At 34.9% G+C, this 24445-nt stretch overlaps 1 protein-coding gene and 1 pseudogene across 1 annotated transcript in view; one reads left to right on the forward strand and one right to left on the reverse strand.

Annotated features, from left to right (window-relative positions):
* Positions 1-24445, reverse strand: part of NKAIN2 (sodium/potassium transporting ATPase interacting 2) — a 1318805-nt gene that overhangs the window by 871717 nt on the left and 422643 nt on the right. The gene's annotated exons all lie outside the window — the stretch shown is intronic.
* LOC110208832 (small ribosomal subunit protein eS12 pseudogene) lies at positions 13505-13903 on the forward strand (annotated as a pseudogene).

The raw sequence follows: 24445 nt of genomic DNA on the forward strand, positions 1-24445 counted from the left end.
CACATCGAATCAAGCAGCAGCAGCAACAACAATAACTTCAGGCATGAATAACATGCTGATTTCATTTAAAGCAATTTGGAGTTTTAGGATGGAAGCTGGTGGAGTTAGTGATAATGACAAATAAGACATCTGAACACATGCTATGAGTTCCATAGAGCTCTTTAAAATTAATGTGTAAGTTAGCTCTCAGAATTTCCAAATATTGACAAGGTAAAGAAATTTAGGCTTACTAGACAGTGGCATCTCCTCTCATCCTTACATACCCATTAATGTGCCACACCCCAAGATGGAACATAAATCCCCTCAACAGCATCCTTGACAAACAAATAATCAAGTTATTGTCCAGCTTCCACTTGAAGACCTCCCCAGTGGAAGAGTTGTCCAAAAAATGAATGGGTTACCTCAAAACTCAGTGCTCCAGGCAGCCATCTTAAGACAATAACTTGTAGAATAGTTGTCATTCTACATTGGTACAAAGAGTTTCCTTATTACTAGGGTCTCCTTCTACTAATAAAATCATAGATCTAAAAAAAAAAGAAAAATACCACCTACCTCCCACAGTAGGAAGCTTACTTTCTTCAAACTCCTGTCTTGTTCTTATCATATTTTCCCCTTATACCGTGCTTATTTGTACATATACCTTATCTTTCCAGTCCCTTAAATCCATTAAACTTTCAGCATGCTAAGGTCTCAAGGACTATGGCTAGTTATTCATCTTTATACCCTTTATCAATTAGTGCAGTGCCCTGCATATAGAAGGTACTAATTTTTTTCTAATAAATTTTATTGAATCACTCACTTGTACTTACACCTGGTAATATAAGCTAAAGAAATCAGTCCATGGCCCTGAGTAACAACTTTCAACATGTATATTTTACCCATGATTTTGCAAGGCTAGTTAGTAAGTCTATGGCATAAGTACAAAAATGGTATGTACTTTTTTTTCCTATTTCCACAAAGATCGTTATCCTGCCACCATCTCAGCAACCTTGTTTGCATATTTGTCACCAACCATTTGTTGTTAGCCACATAATCACTGTGCCATGTTTTGACAAAGGCCTAATTATCATGAACGGGGATGCAACAAACCTACATATCTAAATTAAGCTACTAGAGCCATAAAGTATGTGGAGAACCAAAGTTTGCTGAAAAAATCACTAGTGAAATGTGTTGACAGGGCTGGCCCTAAGCAAAATTGTATGCCAGCAAAAGCATGTTTTGAAGAATCCCTTCATTCACATTTTTGGTGACTGTTTTCTTCTATTGGTGGTCTTATTCCAAATGCCCAGTTTCTGCATATCATCTTTCACTCAAGGCCAAAGGATTTCCCTACATGGATCTAACCTTTCTAAAAGTAACTCATAATCTAGTCTACATGTTTCCTTGACTCCCTGCCATTAAACTTACCTGCCTTTTGAGGCCATTGCCTCAAGGACTATATAGATATGTATTATGCTATCAGATCAGCATATCAAATGGCAATCACCCTAGCTGACCTCATAAGCTACATTCTTACTGAAGAATTTCTGTCCAATATCAGGTTATTGCTTTACACTTTCTAGATGAACAATTAAGTGTACACTGACCATTTAAAATGCATCATGTGGTAAATGTTAAAAGGGCTCTTTTCAATGTCTTACCTCAAAGAAATAGCTAAGAGTGAGGATTTCAGTGGTGGAAAAGATATTTGAAGTGGATTGAGACAGTATTCATTTCAGTAGAACTCAAAACACACCATTAGTAATATAATATATATATATATATATATATATATATATATATATATATATATATAGCCAGAGTACCAAACATGTATGTTTTAAAATAAATTAACTGAACTTTATCAAAAGGTGGTTTAAAGCTGTGGAATGAAAGATAGGCAGCACAAGTGATTATAATTCAATCAAAACCTAAAAGCTCTTTTAAAATTGTGTTGTTTAATGTGGACATTACCATTGCCAGATGCTTAGGTGTTTAGGACACAGTGAAATAAAAAAAAAATTTTTTTGTTAGTCAAATGGCTCATTAATTAAGATCAGCTGTTTTCAGGGTATAGATTAGTGAACTGACTATTTTTATCTGTTTTGAATCTGAAGGTGATGTGACTGGTACCCAAAGCTCTATAGAAAAGCTAAGCTCAATCAGCTTCATGTAAATAATTCAAATAATTTAATGGTTCTGCTTCTCTCATGCTTATGATTGAATTTTTAGAAGAGGTTGATAACTCAAAGTATGTTTATCATCAACCTCATTGTTCAAAATATACTAAAAATGGCTTACATAATGAGAACCAACATTTCTATAGCTCTTTACGGTTTCCGAAGTATTTTTTTTATATATTATCCTATTTAACCCCCATAATGATGCTATAAGTTAGGTACCCTTATTATATTCATTTTACCAATGAGGAAACTGATGGTCAGAGAGGTTGATACATCCAGGGCCACATGGCTAGTTAGTATCAGAGACAAGATATGAATTAAGGTTTTCCTGATTTCAAGTCTTTTGCTTTCTCTACTAAACCATGTGCCATTTATGCTGGCATATTTGTATTATTAGCATTGTGATTCTCCTATATAACTAATATTACAACACATAGGATCTTTTTTTGCTTCTTATAGAATGCCTTGCTACTTTGAAATAAAGAACCTGTTCTCCAAGGATTTTTACCAAGATGAACTCCTTCAGCAGAGAAATCCATCATACACACACACACACACACACACACACACACACACACACACACACACACACACACTCAAACAAGACACACACCTGTGTGTGTCTTGTTTGAGTGTGTGTGTGTGTGTGTGTGTGTGTGTGTGTAAAACCTTTTTGACTTTCAGGATTTTTCATTTTTTTAAAAGAGAAACTATGATTTATAAGACTGATAACTTAAAAAGAAGTCTTCTTTCAAAAGCTTTAGGTGGGACAATAGGAAAAATTTCGATCAAGAAGCAACAAATTGCAAAAGGAGATGAAAATAAAATTTCCAAAAGGCAAATTTTTTTCATTGAAGATATCTGTCTAAAGAAAAGAAAACAATATTAAGCATCATTCAGGCATCGACAAGAATTCTTCTAAAAGATATCACCCTGTAGACTGCATCTGAAAAATTTTACTCTTCAAAATTTCTTGTTAAGACAGTCAAGGGACTATCTCATAAGAGTAGCTTAATTATGCCAATCTATCTTCAGTATCTACATCCATTCTAGAGGGACAAATAAGCCAGTATTACAGGATGACCCATTTAAAGACAGCTTCAGTTAACTGAACACAATTTTAAAATTGGCCTGTATAAATAAGAAATTGTTAAATAAACTTCACAGCATGATACCCGATGAGCTTGCTTCCTGGAACTAATGGGCATTAGGGACTTCAAGTCTATATGGATGCAATTTGATTCAATAAGCACCCATTATGTTCAAGACAGTGTGCTCAGTGATGAAGATACAAAGGTATTTGCCCCAAACCATGTTCAGAAGATAATATCACCTAAAGTAAGATTGTTGATTGTAAGAAATTAATCCAATGAAAACTCTCATCAGAAATTTGATGAGGGGTCATCACTTTAAATGAATAAGAAAGGTTAATGAAGGCTCTGTGGAAGAGGGGACACTTGAACTAAGGTTGTGTTGATAGATCTAACACACAGTTGAAAATACAAAGAAAAAAACTACACAGATTGATTAAGAGAATTTAACAATCTGATCATCTAGTGAGAGTTCCAAAAGATACTGAAAGGAACCAAATGAATGCCTACATTTTTAAGTGTTACTTAGTTGACACCCAATACAATCCTTGGTAGGAGGTATACCTAGAAAATCTGGATTAAATCAGGCATTCTATCACAGACTAGGAACCTCCAAGGCAATCTGGAAGAGAGATCTCGTATCTCCAGGAATAGTTTACCTGTAAGATAATGTAGACTGGGCCTCCCAAAATCTGTTATAGTCACACTAGGGTTTAGAATGTAAAAGGCATTAAAAAAAAACTGTCACAATAACTTTAAATGAAAAGATGACTAACAGAAAGTATAATCTGAGTAACTAGGGAAGGGACATGGGTCCCAAAGAAGAAAAAAAAGTTCTCATAGACAAGAGAGAGGGGACTATTAGGGAAGAATATTGTACGTATTGTCTGATGAAGTCACTATATTAGCTATTTGTATTGAATCATTTTTGTTGTGACAAGGGAGAGTTCAATTTGAAATAATTGTGATGAAAAATGAATATGACCCTGGGGCAGCCAGGTAGAGTAGTGGGTAGGACACTGGCCCTGGAGTGAAGAGGATCTAAGTTCAAATCTGGCATCAGACACATAACACTCACTAGCTGTGTGACTCTTAGCATGTCACTTAATCTCAATTGCCTCATACCCCACATAAAAGATGACCCTAAAACATATTTTTGAAACATGAAAAAATCAAGGTGGTGATTATAGAGATATGATGTGTTTAGTGCATAGCACAGAGAGAACAGTTTTAGAAGCAAACAGTTTAGGATACAGAAACAGCAAGGTGCAAACATTTAATTTATAGGATGGGTTAGTAAGAGATTGAAGTACAACTCATAATTTTTCACCCAGAGATAATCTAACTTCAGCCAGTTTATTATCTCATTTTTTTCTAGCTCTAAACATGGTTGACTTGGATTTGCTATGTTATCTAGATGATCCTTTCTCCTTAACCAAGAAATTAAATAACCCACAGAGAAAAAGAGCTAGAAGAAATGAAGCTTGATACTTCTGCCCCAGTCTTAGAAATCTACACCAGCTATGAGAATATGCTTAAACCCGGAGATGCAGCTTCAAACCATGAGAAAAGCACAGACATGAGAAAAGAAAATATGAGCCCTGCAATGTTTTCTGATAAACAAAGACAAAAATGCTTCATCATCGTGTCATCAGGGATACAATACACCTTAAGAAAGAGGTCCTTATGAAGTAGTCTAATTTCACATAACTTTAAGTCAGTAAAAAAAACATTTACTGAAATGAGAGCCATATTTTTCCTGCTTCGAGAGCCTGTATTTCCTGCTTTTTTCCTGCTTCAAGAGGCTTCAACAAAAGGCAGAGAGAATCCAGGCAAAATGATTCTTAGATGCTCCAGTATGCCAGTAAAATAGAAGAGACTGAAAATTCTGGTATGTTGAATATATGTTGAAATAGTATTCTAGATTTGTGATCTCATTAACACGGGCACTGATTCCCTCCAACACATGGATCAAACCCATGTAATCCTGCCTAAGCTGTACAAATCTTACCCATGTCGCCCAATAAATCTGACATATAGGGTACAGCCAATGTGCTGAGGGGGGCTTTCTCTACATTTCTTGGCAGTGTGTACACCAATGGAGTATATAAGTATAGAAATCTTTGGTAACCCACACAAATAACAAAAATCGATGAAGTTTAGAGAAGGTTCCTATATACATCTTAATTTTCTGTTATTCATTTTAATCACCAAATAAAAAGAGAATTGTAGTGATAAACATTTTGTATTACTATCTGGTAGGCACTCCTAAGTGGACAGAGCAACTGACCATTTGTTCATCTAATGAATGGGAAGATTATTTGGGTCTAAGATATTTAGTCTATGGTTTAAATATAAAGGTCTGGATAGTACCAAAATCCCTCCTGTGAGTTAAACTACTACATGGTAATGAGATGATTTTCATTTACAATTACTTAAAGATTAGAAAGGCTACCTAAGTTAATTTACTTATTCAGTGCCATACCAAACAAACTACCAAAAATTATTTTGTAGATTCAGAAAAAAATAATAAGAAGATTTATCTGGAAGAACAAAAGGTCCAGAATATCAAGGGAACTAATAAAAAGAAAGGCTAGGGATGGTGGCCTAGCCATATCAGATCTTAGACTGTATTATGAAGCAGGAATCATCAAAACTACTTGATACTGGCTAAGAATTAGAGTGGTGGATCAGTGGAATAGGTTGGATACACAAGATGCAGTAGTTAATGACTATAGTAATCTACTGTTTGATAAACCCAAATACCCCAGCTTCTGGGATAAGAACTTACTATTTGACAAAAACTGCTGAGAAAACTGGAAAAAAGAGTTTGGCAGAAGCTAGACATAGACCAAAATTTTACACCCTATACTAAAATAGTCAAAAGGGGTACATGATTTAGCTATAAAGGCTGATATTATAAGCACACTAGGAGAGTAAGGAATAGTTCACCTGTCAGATTTATAGAGAACAGAAGAATTTATGACCAAAACAAGAGATTGAGAATATTATGAAATGCAAAATGGATAATTTTGATCATATTAAAGGTTTTTTCACAAAGCCAATGCAACCAAAATGAGGAGGGACGGAGAAAATTGGGAAATATTTTTTACAACCAGTGTCTTTGATAAGGGCCTCATTTCTAAAATACATAGAGAACTAAGTCAAATTTGGAAGAATATAAGTCATTCTCCAATTGCTACATGATCAAAGGAAATGACAGGCAGTTTTCAGATAAAGAAATTACAGCTATCTATAGTGGTATGAAAAAATGCTGTAAATCACTATTGATTATAGAAATGCAAATCAAAATAACTCTGAGGTACCATATCCCACCTCATATCAGATTGGTCAACATGATAAAACAAGAAAATGATAAGTGTTGAAGTGGTGGGGAAATTGGAACATTAATACATTGTTGGTGAAGTTGTGAACTGATTCAACTATTTTGGAGAGCAATTTGGAACTATGCACAAAAAGGTTATAAAAATGAGCACACCTTTTGACTCAGCAACAGCACTTCTAGGGCTGTATCCCAAAGAGATCATACAAATGGGGAAAAGGACCCACATGTATAAAAATATTTATAGCAGCTCTTTCTGTGGTGTCAAAGAATTGGAAATTAAGGGGATGCCCATCAATTGAGTAATGGCTGAACAAGTTGTGATATATGAATGTAATGGAATACTATTGTGCTATAGGAAATGATGAGCAAGCAGACTGGAAAGACTTGTATGGATTGATGCTGAGTGAAATGAACAGAATGAGGAGAGCACTGCACACAGTAACAGCCACGGTATGTGATGACTAACTTTGATAGACTTAACTCTTCTCAACAATGCAAGGATCTGAGACATCTCCAAAAGTCTCATAATGGAAAATGCTATCCACATCCAGAGAAAGAACTATGGAATTGCAGTGCAGATTGAAGCATACTATTTGCTCTTTTTTTCTCTTCTGTTTTGTTTTGTTTTGTTTCTTCTTTCTTGTGGTTCCTCCTATTGGTTCTAATTCTTCTTTACAACATGACTAATGGGGGCAGCTAGGTGGTGCAGTGGACAGAGCTCCAGCATTGGAGTCAGGAGGACCTGAGTTCAAATATGGTTTCAGACACATGACACTTACTAGATGCATGACCCTGCACAAGTCACTTAACCCCGATTACCTCACCAAAAAAAAAAAAAAAAATGACTAATATGAAAATATTATAATAGGAATGTATATGTAAATCCTATGTCATATTGCATGCTGTCTTGGAGAGAAAGGCCAGGATGGAGAGAGAGAAAATTTAAAATTCAAAAGCTTACAGAAGTAAATGTTGAAAACTAATAATAAATTAATATTAAAAAAGATTAGAGGGGCTTACATAACTCAAATTGAGTTCTTCTTTATCTCAGAACTAGAAGGAGTTAAAAGATGTGTGTGCTTTCTCCCTTGTTCAATCTGCCTAGTGCTACAGTTTTGCCACTTCTAGGCAATCAGATGAAAAGTAGATGTCAAATTTATCAAGGTGGCACTTTTTTTTTTAAAGGCTCTTACTTTTTGTAATGGTCTTCCCTGGCTTCAGTTTCTCCACACTCCAATCCATCCTCCATTCAATGCCAAATTGAAGTTCTAATGCATATTTCTTAACATAGCTGTTTTGTTTTCTAGAAACTCCAAAGATTCCTTACTGCCTCTAGGATCGAATAAAAATTCGCCCATTTGATATCTAAAACTCTTCAGATTCTGGCTCCAGCCTAACTATCCAGCCTTAATACAGATTTACAAAACATACAATCTATGTTCTGACTGAATTGAGCTACTTTCTAGTCCCCATACATAACATTCCATCTACCATCTCTGTACGGGGATGTCCTCCATGTCTGAAAAGCCACTCTCTATTCATCTGTTTCTTAGAATTCCTAGTTTCCTTTTAAGCTTTAATTGCCACCTCCCCCATAAAGCATTCTGAACTTACTTCACTTGATAATTCTTCTGTCTTCAGAATTGCTTTATCCACACTTCATATATTCTGTATTTACATAAGTAAATTACATAAGTAAATATATGTTCATGTAGTTTCCCCTTTCCCCAGAAGAACATAAGATACTTTTGGGCAGGGATTCTTTCATCATTGTCTATGTACTCCTCAAACGTTCCACAATATCTGGCACAGAGTAAATGTTTAACAAATCTTTGCTGAATAAAGATAGCAATATAACTTTTCATCCACCATCTAGTAAATTGTACCTGATTTTCCCATGTTTTCCTATATCAGTGACAAACAGGTACCATTTATAGATTTTTTTCAACTTGGTTCAAATAGGAAGTCATTAAGATAGTAACTAATAATTGTTATTTTCTTTTCATCTGCTCATCAGATATGGATTTGTAAGTATCATGTGATAATATAGGAATGTTTTTATCATATTAGCACAGGGAGACTTTTCAAAGGCTAATTACACCATTGAGTTTATAATATGTTTATGACTCATATAACTCATATTTTCTGCCTCTATACTTGGGAAACCAGTTTTACCTCTATCATCTGAAAAGACAATCATCTTATTGACCTCACAGGGTACTTTGTACTCAAGTTCAATTTTCTACAAGATGTTTACATGAACATAATTTCCTTTCAAAGACATTTTCTACACACTGTTTTCTTTCTCCTTTGTAAGACACAGTGAAGAGAATAAAAAAACCCTCTAAAATATATGCTATTTTTAAATTTATAAAATGTTATTTCCATAGAAGTTACACACCACCACAATGTCACATTAATCAACATTATATAAACATTTGAAAAGCATGCTGTTCAGTGATGGTATAATATGACCTCAAGGAAGAATACTTGGTAATAAAGATGGAGCAAGCTGACAATATCTTCCCATAAACCAGAAGGTAGGAGAAGTGTATCAACTTACTTTACAATACACCCAGAGGGACTTCTTAGTGCAAACTGCTGAAGGCATCCCAGATGGTGTAATAAGGACACATGATATTTACTAACATGTTTGTTATATGACCTTCAATTTTGCTACTAATAGTCAGAAAGAATGTCATTGATTCAACAAGTACAAGTAACAGTTTGCATGGATAATTGACATCAGATTCAGCAAAAGTTTTAACTCTTTCAAGGAGCTAAAATGGTAGAAGAATATATATTAAAATATATCCAGAAATAGGGAAATAATTGATGAACTTCTAGTATACGAATGGCTTCCATCAATGCAGAGCACAATCAATCTCTTAGTGATTTAGTAGTTGAGTTCTGAGTAATTGCTTGAGATATATGGAGGTTTGGGGAATTGACTAGACTCAAACAACTTATGATTATCAGAGGCAAATTTTGAAACTCTAGCCTTGTTGAATCTAAGACCAGCACTCTCTTAACTGTGTCAAATTATCTCTATTCCTGGTCCTCATATGTGTTTATCCTCATGAGCATTTAGGATCACAAGAGCATAGATGTAGACCACAAAAGAGAAATTAACATGAAGTCCAATATCCTCATTTTACTAACGAGGAAATAGTCCTAGATAGCTAAATTACTTGTTCAAAGTCACAAAGGAAGTAAAAAAAAAGTCTCTTATGTACATGGAATTTGTCAGGTAGACATAGTTTTAGAGAATCCAGAAGAAAATACTTAATCATTCACTGTGGACCTCATACGTAACATTGTCCTAAGCTTCCCTTATGGTATTGTCTAACAGATGAAATCATCTAATGATAATGGTTAAACTTTATGGTAGTTTAACATTTTCTTTTGTTCTTACTATAAGTAGCATGGAGTTAATTTATAATTTTTTATATCACCTTAATTTCTGAATAGAGCTTTCCCTTGCCCTTTAAACATAAAAATAAAAAGATATCCCTTGGCATAAAGAGCAACAAAGAAGTAAGAAACAGAAGCAGTTCAGGAAAATCAACCACATTTAATAGTATAATATGCAGCATTCTACACTCATTCTCCCTACCTCTGCAGAGAGATTTCTTCCAGAATCCAAGTCCGATCATCACAAACATGTGTGTTAAATTCTTTCTTTTTGTTCTTTCCATTTACAGTGTTTTAGTTACTGTCCATGTTATGTTCTTGGTTCTCTTACATCACTCTGCATTAGTTTATATATGTTTTCCCATGTTTTTTACACTTCTTCATTTATGCCATTCCTTATAACCCAATAAACCATAATTGTTTATCAATTTTAAATCTCTCAAAAGAGATTTTACTTCCCTATTTTACAGATGAGAAAACTGAGGTCCAGAGACATAAATGAAAACATGCAAGATTACCTTGTTAGCAAAAGTCATAGCCAAAACTTAAATCTAGGCCTTCAGACTCAGACAAACTCTCTTTGGACCACAGTGTACTCCATCTCTACCTTGTTATTAACCCCCCCTCTAGAAAAATATCATATATTCTATCATATTAACTTACTTTACTGTATCTGTTATCTAATTAATGTGGGGACTCCCTCCAGCTGCATGGGCTGTTTTTTTTTTTTTTATGTGCTCCAATACTGCTCTAAAGAAAAGAACTGGGGGAAATCTACTCAACACCAGAAGGTCTTCCTCTAACTTAGTTACTTCCTAAGTTAGTAGTAACTAACTTAGTTACTACTCCTTCCTTACTTAGATACAAATGCAGCCTGCAGACTTGTCAATGATTAACCCTTGCCTACCTACATGATTGGCCCATCTCCTTTTCTAGTTATGGGTCTCTGATGATTTTCTTTATACCAACACTACAACAACTAAGCCTAAGTGTAGTTTTAAGCTTTGATAGATAAGACTTTTGGGAGAACCTGTACGCTACCAATTAAGAACTGTGCTATAGTGTTGGCATAAAGAAAATCCTCAGAGAGCTACATGAATGGAAAAATAGATGGGTCAATCATGCACTGAGGAGAAGGCCTAATGCAGCTTTAAGTCTTAGTATAGCTTTAAGCTACACTAAGGCTTTTGGAGAACCTTAAATAATCAGGCTACTCACACCTATTGTCCATATATCCCTTGCCCTTTGGTTAATACAAATTCAATTCTTCCAAAACGATGTCACCAGTTTCATCTGTTATGATTATTTATAAAAATGCTCTACACATAAACTGAAGGCATCCATGATGATGGTATGAGAAGGGAATAGGCAAGCTTTCACAAATGTTATTCTACAGATCATATCTTTATAATCGTATCACTGGCAATGTTACTGTGAATACAATATTCTACTGTGTTTATTTTTGTTGACTATTTATACCAATAATTTAGTTTGATGAGTGCCTTGTATGCCAAATATACCACAATCTCATGAACCATAGTAGTTATTTATAACACTGCCTTCATTTGCATCCTAACCCAAAACATTTGTAAGAACAATTGAGAAGGAATGTTCACGTAGAAGTGCAGAACTTTCGAAAAAGATGCATAAAATGTAGAGGACTCAAGTTGAAAGGTGCTTATCATTCATCATGGATAAGGCAGAGCCTAACAAAGATTATTTCTTTCATATAATGGGAATGAGACATTTTGCAAGCTTAATAAAACAATAGGTGGTTTGCCAGTTATATGGACTCAATTTTAAAAGATTCCCTTTAGCATCCTGTTGGCATGGATTAAAAGAATGACCAAAAGAGGAAAGTGATTAATAGTCTGTGAATTTATCATGTTGAATAAACATTGATGCAATTGAATCTACACTGTGATTAAGGATCTGGGATGTCATTTGTGAAGTTTTATTAGGCTCTCTGTCAATGGCAGAAATCCTTCAACTTCTTATTTGTGGAAACGAGGCTAATGGCTTTCTTGGGGCTACTGCAAGGATTTCAGCTTAATACTAGGGAAAAGCTATAGGTTTATATCCAAAAGACAGTAATTCAGCCTTTCATTTGGAGCCTGGCTTAATTTGGCCACCTGAGCAATACATTCCAAAATGTAAGAATGATAAGTCCTTCTAAAACTGTCCTATAAAAATACTGACTTGCGCTGGATCAACATGACAGAAACATGCCCCAAATTCATTTCTGATGAGCCCAACATTAAGTGCAATATTTGGCTTTAACTTCCTAATGTCCAAAATGCCGTGGCAAGAACATGGCTATTTGAGTCAGTCTCCAAGGAAATGAAACTACACTAAATGCTATTAAGGATCTTTGTCAACAGTTCAAAAAAGCTCTTTCTCAATAGTAGGCAAAAGGAAGTGAAGTCAAGTTAGTAAGAGAGGAAAACATTCCTGAATCATCCCATATCACTGCACCAGAAGAAAATGGGACAATGATCAGTACATAATTAAATTTTTATGTAAGTCAATCAACAAGTATTTATTAAATGTCTCTTTGTCAGGCACTGTACTAAGTTCTGGGAATACAAAGAAAGGCAAAAGGTAGTCCCTGCCCTCAAGGAACTCATAATATAATGAGGGAAGACAACACATAATAAGAAGCTGAAAAAGGGGGTAGGTATATGGCACAAAGAATATAATGAAGTCCAGAGAAATGCAGCCAGATGAGAAATTAAGATTGTGGATGATTTGTGTGGAAGAAAATAGTTAATGCTTCAGATTGTATTGATCCAATTTATCAGTGTCACTGAATGTTAGTCAGGAAATAATTACCTATTAATTTTATAAAATAATTTATTAATTATTAATGAAATGATCAGGAAATAATTTAATGTGACATTCTTATTCTACAATGAGGAAACTGAGCAACTGGAAAATTATACAACTTTCTCAAGGTCACAGAGACAGTTAATGCCAGGCCTAGAATCATGTATCCTAACCTTAACCATTCTACTAAATCATTCTTCTAAACTGAACTGCTGTATTATTTTAACACTCAAAAGTGAATTGTTTTCAGAAAATAAATATTATATTATATCTGAAAATGAACTTATTTTCATAGAAATCATTTCAAATTATCCATTTAAATAGATTTCATTCAAAGTAAGTTGGAAACATTGCAACAAATACCTTTGATGGACATGTATATGATATCTCTTGTAGATCTTTCCCGACATTGGACTGAGTGTTCTAATTAGCTTATAAGAATAGTTATATTATTAGGAGGTCATTAAGTAGTAAAGGATATTCTATTTTAGACAAATATGTTATCTGGTGTTAACAATTACACCAACAGGTTTGATTATATCCCTGCTATACTCAATTTAATCACATTGAAAAAAAATAGTTATGCCTTTCCCTGTCACCGCTGAATTGAGCAGGAGGAGGAGGCTTGTGTTTTCAAAACTTAGCTTCACTCGTGAACCGCTGCCATGGCCTGGGAAGGTATTGCTGCTGGAGGTGTGATGGATGTAAACACCGCTCTACAAGAAGTGCTGAAGACCACACCCATCCACGATGGCGTGGCTCCTGGAATTCATGAAGCTGCCAAAGCCTCCCACAAACGCCAAGCTCATCTTTGTGTTCTTGCTTCCAAGTGTGATGAACCTATGTATGTAAAGTTGGTTGAAGCCCTGTGTGCTGAGCACCAAATCAATTTGATCAAGGTTGATGACAACAAGAAACTGGGTGAATGGGTAGGCCTCTGCAAAATTGACAGAGAGGGAAAGCCCCGTAAAGTGGTTAGCTGCAGTTGCGTTGTTGTTAAGGACTATGGCAAGGAATCTCAGGCCAAAAATATCATTGAAGAATATTTTAAATACAAGAAATGAATGAAGAAAAGCTTTGGTCTAATTTGAGAAAAGAAAAAAATAGTTATGAACAGCCTTCAAAGAAATTTTTTATCTCTTGCCAGCTTCTACTTCTATAGATAAGAAACATCCATTGACCAAACAGTATAATCCATGCTCATTTTAAAAATATTAATTTAAATATGTCCCAATTGCATATAGAATTGTAACATATATACATAAATATTTATATTTAAAGCTCCAAATTCTCTCTCCTTCCTATACCACCCGATCTTTCAGAAGTCAAGCAATTTGATATTGATTATATCAATATATTGGTAGTTTGATTGGTATGACACTGAGTAAGTAAATTAACTTAGGTGGAATTGTCATTTTGATTATATTGGTTTGGCCTACCCATATGCAACTAAGATTTCTCCAATTGTTTCAGTCTGACTTATTTGTATGAAAAATGTTTTGTGATTGTGTTCATATAATCCCTGGCTTTGTCTTGGCAGGTAAACTCCCAAGTATTTTATATTGTCTGCAGCATTTTAAATGAAATTTCTTTATCACTTGCTGCTGTGTTTTGTTAGTAGTATATAGAAATTCTGATGATTTAAGTGGGCTTATTTTATATCCCACAACTTTGCTGAAGTTGTTGATTATTTCAATTAGGTTTTTAGGTGATTCTCTAGGAATTTTTATGTGTACTATCATATCATCTGCAAAGAGTGATAGTTTTGTTTTCCACTTGTTTATTTTTATTCCTTCAATTTCTTTTTCTTGTCTTATGGCTATTGCTAGCATTTCTAGGATGGCATTGAATAATAGTGGTGATAATAGACAGCCTTGCTTCACCCCTGTAATTACTGGGAAGGCTTCAAGTTTATCGCCATTACAGAAATGCTTGTTCTTGGTTTTAGGTAGATACTACTTATTTTAAGAAAGGCTGAACTTATACCTATGCATTCTAGTGTTTTAATGAATATTGGCTTTTGTTAAAGGCTTTTTCTGCATCTATTGAGATAATCATATGATTTTCTTTTCTTATTGATACAGTCAATGATGCTGGTTGTTTTCCTAATATTGAACAAACAGCATTACTGGCATGAATCTAACCTGGTCGTAGTATATGACCTTTGTGATATATTGCTGTAGTCTCCTTGATAATATTTATTTAAAATTTTTACATCAATATTACTTAAGGAAATTGGTCTATAGCTTTCTTTCTCTGTTTTTACTGTTCCTCGTTTAGGTATCAAAACTATATTTGTGTCATAAAAAGAATTGTTTAGGACTCCTTTACTGATTTTTTTTTCAAATAATTTATATAGAATAGAGATTATTTGTCCCTTAAATATTTAGTAGAATTCATGTGTGAATTCATCAGGTCCTAGGAGTTTTTCCTTAGGGAACTCATTGATCACTTATTTAATTTCTATTTCTATGATAAAGTTATCTAAATAATCTATTTCCTCTTCTAATCTGGGCAATTTATATATTTGTAAATATTCATCCATTTCACTTACATTGTTAGATTTATTGACATACAACTAGGAAAAAAATCTTCATAATTGCTATAATTTCATCTTCATTGGTAGTGAATTCACCAAAAATTCTTTTTTTTGGGGGGGGTGAGGCAATCAGCATTAAGTGACTTGCCCAGGGTCACACAGCAAGTAAGTATCAAATGTCTGAGGCTGGATTTGAACTCAGGTCCTCCTGACTCCAAGGCCAGAGTTCTATCTACTGCGCCACCTAGTTGCCCTAAAAATTCATTTTTGATACTAGTAATTTTTTCTTCTTCCTCTTTAAAAAATCAAATTAACCAATGGTTTATTTATTTTATTGGCTTTTTTCATAAAACCAGATTTTAGTTTTATTTATTAGTTCAATTTTTTTTTAAACTTTCAGTTTTATTGCTCTTTTTTATTTTTCAGGCTTTTCATTTTGGTGTTTAATTGGGGGTTTTTAATTTGTTTTTTTTTTCTAGTTTTTTTTTCTTAAGTTACATGCCCAGTTCATTGATCTGCTCTCTCTTTTAGTGATGTACACATTTAGAGGTTAAAAAAAATTCCTCTAAGTGCTGCTTTGGTTGTATCCCATACATTTTAGAATGTTGCCTCATTGTTATCATTCTCTTTTATGAAATTGTTGATTGATTCAATTACTTGGTCTTTTAACTACTCATTCTTTAGGATTTGATCACATAGTTCCCATTTAATTTTTAATTTATGCTTCCACTACTCTTTATTGAACATAATTTTAATGAATTAGGTCTGAAAATGGTACATTTAATATTTCCACTTTTCTACATTTGGTGTTGAGATTTTACGTCCTAGTACATGGTCAGGTTTTGTTAAGGTACCATATGCAGCTGAAAAAAATGTATATTCCTTTCAGCTCAGTTTTCTCCAAAGGCCATTGTACCTAACTTTCCTAAAATTCTTTTGATATCCTTAACTTCTATCTTATTTATTTTACGGTTAGATTTATCTAGCTCAGAAAGTGGAAAGTTGAGTTTCCCTTCTGGCACAGTTTTAGTGTCTATTTCCTACTCCTGTAATTCATTTAACTTTTCCTTTAAGATGCTCTGCCATTTGTTGCATATGTTTAATAATGATATTACTTCTTTGTTTATGGTGCTTTTTTAAGTAAGGTGTAATTTCTCTGCTTTTAATTAGGTCCATTTTTACTTTTGCTTCGTCTGAGATTATGATTGCTACCCCTGCCTTTTTGATGTCACCTGAAGCATAATAAATTATTTTCTACCCCCTAATGTCTCTCTCTATTTCAAGTGTGTTTCGTGCAAACATATTGTTGGATTCTGGTTTCTGATCCATTCTGCTATTCAGTTCCATTTTATGAGTGATTTCACACACAGGTCCTCTATAATCTCTGTCTGACCAGTTGCCAGGTCCCCTTAACATCTCTGACCTGACAGCTGAGCTGCTGCTGCTTTTGTTGTCATCATCACCTAGTCCCGCCACTTGTGTTTCATTCACAGTCAATCTCCACCCCCATGTCATAGATTTTTCTTTCCTATCTCTTAAGTTGTCCTGGGCTAGAAACATGTCTCACTCTGACCTTTTGTTGGAGCTGCCATTTCAGAATGTGACTTAAGGTACCAATTCAAAGTGGTTTGGAGGGGAATTTTGGGAGAGCTCAAGCGAGTGCTTTCTTTACTCTCATCTTGGCTCCACCCCTGGAACTCCTATCTATGATTCTTTGTAGCCTGTATCATAATACTTCCAAATAGGCAGGTCCTGCCGTTTTGATGGTAGCGGTCACGATTAAGACCAATGGTTTAAGCAGTATAGGGAACTTCTATTGAGGAAATATCAAGTTCATCCCAGTGGTACCTTCCTACTTTTGGGAGTTGCCTGGGGTATGGAGAGGTTAAGTTGTTTGCCCATAATTACACAGATAGCATTATTCAGATAAGAGAGGTGTATCCAGGTTTTCCTTTTTTCTTTAACTACAAAGCTGACCCTTTACCACTACAGTAGTGATTTTTAATATGGAATCTGAGGATAGATTTCAGGGAGTCTATGATTTTGGAAGAAAAATTAACCATATCATTATTTTCATTAACCTTTAGGTTTCTTTGTAATCTTATTTTATTTTAGTCATTTAAAGTATTTTAAATAAAGTATTAAAAGTATTTAGTCATTTAAAGTATTTTTCTGATGAGTTCATAGACTTCACCAGAATGGCAAAGAGTTCCATGATTCACACATCCAGTGGTTATTTACTGTCAGAAAGAGCAGTTTAATATCAAGCATCTTAAGAGTGTTGTGTTCCATATATATTTTACAGATTTTAAATGGAAAATAGTGAATATCCTTATCTAGTGGGTCAATTCATTTAGCTACTTGAAGGTACATTTTTTTTTTCAGCTAACATATCCTGGTGGGCCCATCAAAATGCATTTCTTGTTTAAAAAATGTCTTGTCCCAAGGGGCCATACTGATATTGTGTATGATTTTGGGCAAGGGAAATTATTTGGTAATACTTGCCCTTAAAATTTGTGAGGCCAACATCCCTTCATTCATTTCTTCATTCCTTTCTGGGCCCTGATCTTGACTTTTCATACTAGTTTTTACACCATGCTCCAGCAGCCTTCTCATCCTAAGATCCCTCCACCCTGTAGCCTTCTTTTAATGGTGGTTTCATCCTAGAATGTATATTTTAAGGATAAGCTTCCAAGCCAGTCATATCCACTCCTTCATTCCTCTCTGTGTCTCACCCCTGACCCTCCAGGCTTCTTTTTCTATCATGTCCATTACGAATACATCCCCATTTCTCCAAATCCACTTTTCAGCTTCTTTTTATATCCCCATTTTAATTTATATTTAATTTACATTTAAATCCCCATTTAGATGTAAACTAATTGAGGGGGTTTTTTGCTTCTATTTTTATCCACAGAGCTTAATACAGTGAACAACACAGAATAAATACTTAATAAATTCTTGTGGACTTGACAAGACTTGACATTTCTATGTTTGTAACAGAATTTTTGGGTCTTGACTTGGTGCTTGTCTAAATGCTTGCATGGATTCAAAAGTTTTTCTTAAGAAAAGTGACTCTCTGTGTGAATTGGCCTCCATTGAGGCAAGAAGAAAAGTTGGTATCTTAAAGCTTCAAGATAGAGCGTCAATTCTGCCTCCTGAATACCTAGTAACCAACATGTAGGGATCCATTTTCAATCAAAAACAAAAAGTAGTAACACATCAGACACTCAACAATTTCAACCTAAAATTAACTGTGGTCCAGCACTTGTGAAAGGCCTATCTGAGATATCTGATCTCTGCAAAAGGCAGCCTAATGGACACATTCAATTTCCATTTATCTAGCTTCTCTGAAATAAATTATCAGAAAGCAAACACCTTCCTCCATTACATGATCTTAGATCCCCAATAAATTCCTTTACTGTGTTTAGATTTACTTTTATGATCTCAGGTTTTATGTAACACTAATAAAAGCAATGTTCATTTGACAGAAATTTCTGTATTTTACAAAAACCACAGTAGACACCAATTTTATTTTTGAACCTCATATCATTATAAGCTCGTACATCATCAATTCTATGGTAACTCAAGGTAGTTATTATATTTTTATAGGCAAGATATATTCTTCATAAGTAAATTACTGTATTACTTACTCTTAAAAACTGATACTGAAAAGGATGGGAAAAATAAGCTCTACTTTTCTACTTTATTCCATCCATTTAAACACTTGTACTGTATCACTAGCATATTCACCCAGTTTGACCACCAGCTCAAACTTTGAGCTTTCTCATTTTACAGATTAATAAACTGGTAACAGTAACTTGTTCAACATCACTCAGTGATTTAGCACAAATCAGGAAATTCCACGTCCATGAATTTCCATCCTATTGTTTACTTAGCACAATACCCCCCACAACACTCCCTCACATGTGCCACTTTCATACATATTATGTTGTTCTGAATCTTGCGTTTCATCAACAATCACACAGTAAGGATTTATTGAGTACCTACTATAAGGCAGCATCAAGCTAGGTATTGTTGGCAATCCAAAAAGAAAGCACATAGTCCTTCACCTCAAGGATCTTGCAATAATCTCAGTAAGGCATGACCACCACACATGAAATATCGAGAGGATAGAAAACAACACACAAAATTGTAGAGTTCAGAGTGTAAATTTCATAGTGCTTTGGAACAAAAGTTTCTGAATTAGAGTTAATTGGTTTATTTTTTATTATGATAAATGTATTTCAACACAATTTTTTTGGTAATTCCATAACTTTCATGTACTTTAACAATTACTCTAAGAAGGGGTCCATTGGCCTCAACAGATAGCCAAAGTGGTTTATGACACAAAAATGTTAAGGACCCCTTGTTTAGACCAAGGAGAGATCACTTTGGGCTATCATGGAAATGTATCAGTTAACACACTTTGCAGGAGATGGAATATACTTTCAAGTGAGGAGGACATATATGTAGGAAGCTGTGTTTAGAGTTGGGGAAGAATGTCAGGTAAAAGGAAAGGCTACGATAAGGAAAATATTTATATACTTGTTCATCTATGGGATTTCCTTCTCTCCTTCATACCCTGTACCACTGTGAAGCACTGCTTTAGATCTCTACCATGAAATTGTAAAGAAAAGCCCCCCACTTGTAATTCAGCCTTTGAAAAATACCATCAAGCATGGTGCAACTAGTAAACACTGACCTGGATTTTGCTTTGCGGGTGAGCTATTCCCTGGAATAGGAGCTTTAAATTTCTTTAGGCCACTGTACTATCATTTAGGATCTTATTGCCCCACAGTACTATGTGATACTCTACCCCTTAGCCTTGGTATTCCTATTTTACAACTAGAATAGGGTTGCTATGTCAGACTCAAGACCTGAATAGAGATGATAAGCTCTGACAGACACTATGTCCCCTCTAATGTCCTAGTTAATTGGAAATCAATTGTTCCCCTCTGGGGTTTACTGTTGCATCAGTGAATCCTGAATACACAATGGCTTTTCCTCGAGCCAGCTAAGTAGCTGAAATTGAGCAGCGGCCAACACCTTTCAGCTGGGCCAGAGCTGGAGCCCAACCTCTCCTAGCTCTGCTAGCCAGCTCCCTAAGGCCAGCTGGCACTTGTTCACAGTGCACTAAGCTTTAGAGGATACCTGAAATGTAGCATTTTCCTGATCAAGCCATCTGGTAGTCTGGAAAAATCATGGTAATCAGACTCAGAGACTTTGAAGTCTATGTTATGTTAGCTCAGGAGACCTAAAAGGCTAACTTTAAAGTCAATAAACCAGTTCTCTTGAGCCTTGTCTTTCCCAGAAACTCAAATTTCTGAGACCTTTACCTATATTAGGTTCTACTATACTTTCTTCAGTATTAACCACTGACTGAATGACATTTACCAGGTCTTTTCCCAAAGGAAAAACAAATATGGTTGTATTACTCTATGAGACTCAAAGCCTTTTTAATTTTGGATGCCTCACACTTCTTTGCCTCTCATATCTAATTAGTTGGTGAATTCTGTCAACTCTTCCTTCCCAATGGTTTTCAGTTTATTTCTTCTTTATCATTCCAACTGATGAAACTTTTGCTTGAAACTCATAACCCTACCCTTAGGTAGCTATCATCTTTTATCAGCTGCCCTTGTCTCGATTCTCTGCTCTTAGTAATCTATTTCACCCATGGCTTCAATTTCAATCATATCATTCCCTTGTTTAAAAACTTATGAATTTTCTATACATTCATCTACATGTGTGTATACATACATATATACTATATATACTCATATATACATACATGTATGTATGTGTATTTCAGATGAATGTGTTCTAATCCTGGAATTCAAGGATTTCTAACAATTGTTTCTTGTCCCACTTCACCTCCCAGCAACCTCCAGGACCTTCCCTTTGTTAACTTTAGTAATTTATTTTGATTTATCAACAATCACTTCCATAAGCTTTTGAATTTTAAATTTTTCTCCCCTTCCATTCATACTTCCCTCCCCAAGATGGTGCACAATCTGATATAGGCTATACATTTACATTCCTATTAAACATATTTTCACATTAGTGATACTGTAAGTAAGTGTTGGAACCAATAGGAGGAACCACCAGAAAGAGAAAACAAAACATAACAGAAGAAAAAAAAATAGCAAATAGTATGCTTCATTCTGCATTCAAACTCCATAGTCCTTTCTTCGGATGGGGATAGCATTTTCCATCATGAGGCCTTTGGAGATGTCTTAGATCCTTGATTTGCCTAGAAGGGTTAAGTCTGTCAATATTAGTCATCACATGATGTGGCTGTTACTGTGTACAACATTCTCCTGGTTCTGCTCACTTCACTCTGCATCAGACCATACAAATCTTTCTAGCTTTTTCTGAAGTCTGCCTGTTCATCACTTCTTATAGCACAGTAGTATTCCATTACATTCACGTACCACTACTTGTTCAGCCATTCCCCAGTTGATGGGCATCCTCTCAATTTCCAATTCTTTGCTACCACAAAAAGAGCTGCTATAAATATTTTTATACATGTGGGTCCTTTTCCCCATTTGTATGATCTCTTTGGGATACAGCCCTAGAAGTGCTGTTGCTAGGTCAAAGGATGTGCACATTTTTATAGCCCTTTGGGCATAGTTCCAAATTGCTCTCCAAAACGGTTGAATCATTTCACAACTCCACCAACAATGTATTAGTGTTCCAATTTCCCCACATCCTCTCTAACATTTATCACTTTCCTGTTTTGTCATGTTGGCCAATCTGAGATGTGCAATGTGGTACCTCAGAGCTGTTTTGATTTGCATTTCTGTAATCAATAGTGATCTACAGCATTTTTTCCGTATGACTATAAATTCATTCAATTTCTTCATCTGAGACTGCCTGTTCATGTCCTTTAACCATTTATTAGTTGGGGAATGACTTGTATTCTTATAAATTTGACTTAATTCTCTATATATTTTAGAAATGAGGCCCTTATCAGAGAGACTGGTTGTAAAAATTCTTCCCCAATTTTCTAGTTTACTTCTTTTTTTTAAATTTTATTAATTTATTTTTATCAATAATCACTTCTATATGCTTTTGAATTGAAAATTTTTCTCCCCCTTCCTCCCTACCACCCTCCCCAAGATAGCGCACAATATGATATAGGCTATACATTTACATTCCTATTAAACACATTTTCACATTAGTAGTTGTAAGTAAAAATTAAAACCAATAGGAGGAACCATCAGAAAGAGGAAACAAAATTCAACAGAAGAGAAAAAGTAGCAATTCAACTTTTGTAGTTCTCTTTGGATGTGGATAGCATTTTCCATCACAAGGGCTCTGGAGATGTCTTAGATCCTTGTGTTGCTGGAAAGGGTTAAGTTTATCAATATTAGTCATCACACAACATGGCTGTTATTGTGTACAATGTTCTCTTGGTTCTGCTCATTTCACTCAGCATCAGACCATACAAGTCTTTCCAGGTTTTTCTGAAGTCAATCTGTTCAGCATTTCTTATAGCACAATAGTATTCCATTACATTCATATACCACAATTTGCTCAGCCATTCCCCAGTTGATGGGCATCCTCTCAATTTCTAATTCTTTGCCACCACAAAAAGAGCTACTATGAATATTTTTGTACATGTGGGTCCTTTTCCCATTTATATGATCTCTTTGGGATATAGCCCTAGAAGTGCTATTGCTGGGTCAAAGCATATGCACATTTTTTTTGTTTGTTTGTTTTTTGGATAGGCAATGGGGTTAAGTGACTTGCCCAGGGTCACACAGCTAGTAAGTGTTATATGTATATGTGTCTGAGGCCAGATTTGAACTCAGGTCTTCCTGAATCCAGGGCCAGTGCTCTATCCACTGTGCCACCAAGCTGCCCCAATGGTATGCACATTTTTATAGCCATTTGGGTATAGTTCCAAATTGTTCTACAAAATGGTTGATTCATTTCACAACTCCACCAACATGCATTAGTGTGCCAATTTTCCCCACATCTTTTCCAACATTTATCATTTTCCTGTTTTGTCATCTTGGCCAGTCTGATAGGTGTGCTGTGGTACTTCAGAGTTGTTTTGATTTGCATTTCTGTAATCAATAATGATTTAGAGCATTTTTCATATGACTACAGATGGCTTTAATTTCTTCATCTAAGAACTGTCTGTTCATATCCTTTGACCATTTATCAATTGGGGAATGACTTGTATTCTTACAAATTTGACTTAATTCTCTGTATATTTTAGAAATGAGGCCTTTATCAGAGACTGGTTATAAAAATTCTTTCCCAATTTTCTACCTTCCTTCTAATCGTAGTTGCATTGGCTTTGTTTGTGCAAAAACTTTTCAATTTAATGTAATCAAAATTATCCATTTTGCTTTTTAATGTTTCTATCTCTGTTTGGTCATGAATTCTTCTGTTTCCATAGATCTGATAGGTAAACTATTCCTTGTCTCCCAGTTTGCTTATAGCATCAGCCTTTATATCTAAGTCATGAACCCATTTTGACTTTATTTTGGTATATGGTGTGAGATTTTGCTCTATGCCTAGTTTCTACCATACTGTTTTCCCAGCAGTTTTTTTCAAAGAGTGAGTTCTTATCCCAGAAGCTGGGGTCTTTGGGTTTATCAAATAATAGATTACTATAGTCATTGACTACTATGTCTTGCTTCTTTAACCTATTCTACTGATCCACCTCTCTATTTCTTAGCCAGTACCAAGCAGTTTTGATGATTGCTGCTTTTAAAACAATTTAAGATCTGGAATTGCTAGGCCACCTTCCCTGCATTTCTTTTCATTAGTTCCTTGATATTCTGGACCTTTTGTTTTCCAAATGAATCTTGTTATTATTTTTTCTAACTCTATAAAATAATTTTTGGTAGTTTGATTGGTATGGCACTGAATAAGTAAATTAGCTTAGGTAGATTGTCATTTTTATTATATTAGCTTGGCCTACCCATGAAACTGATGTTTTTCCAATTATTTAGATCTGATTTATTTGTGTGAAAAGTGTTTTGTAATTGTGTTCAGAGTTCCTGGGTTTGTTTCAGGAGGTAGACTCCTAAATATTTTATAATGTCTACAG

This window comes from Phascolarctos cinereus, unplaced genomic scaffold (genome assembly GCF_003287225.1).
Source record: "Phascolarctos cinereus isolate Bilbo 61053 unplaced genomic scaffold, phaCin_HiC Scaffold_5;HRSCAF=322, whole genome shotgun sequence".
NCBI lineage: Eukaryota > Metazoa > Chordata > Mammalia > Diprotodontia > Phascolarctidae > Phascolarctos > Phascolarctos cinereus.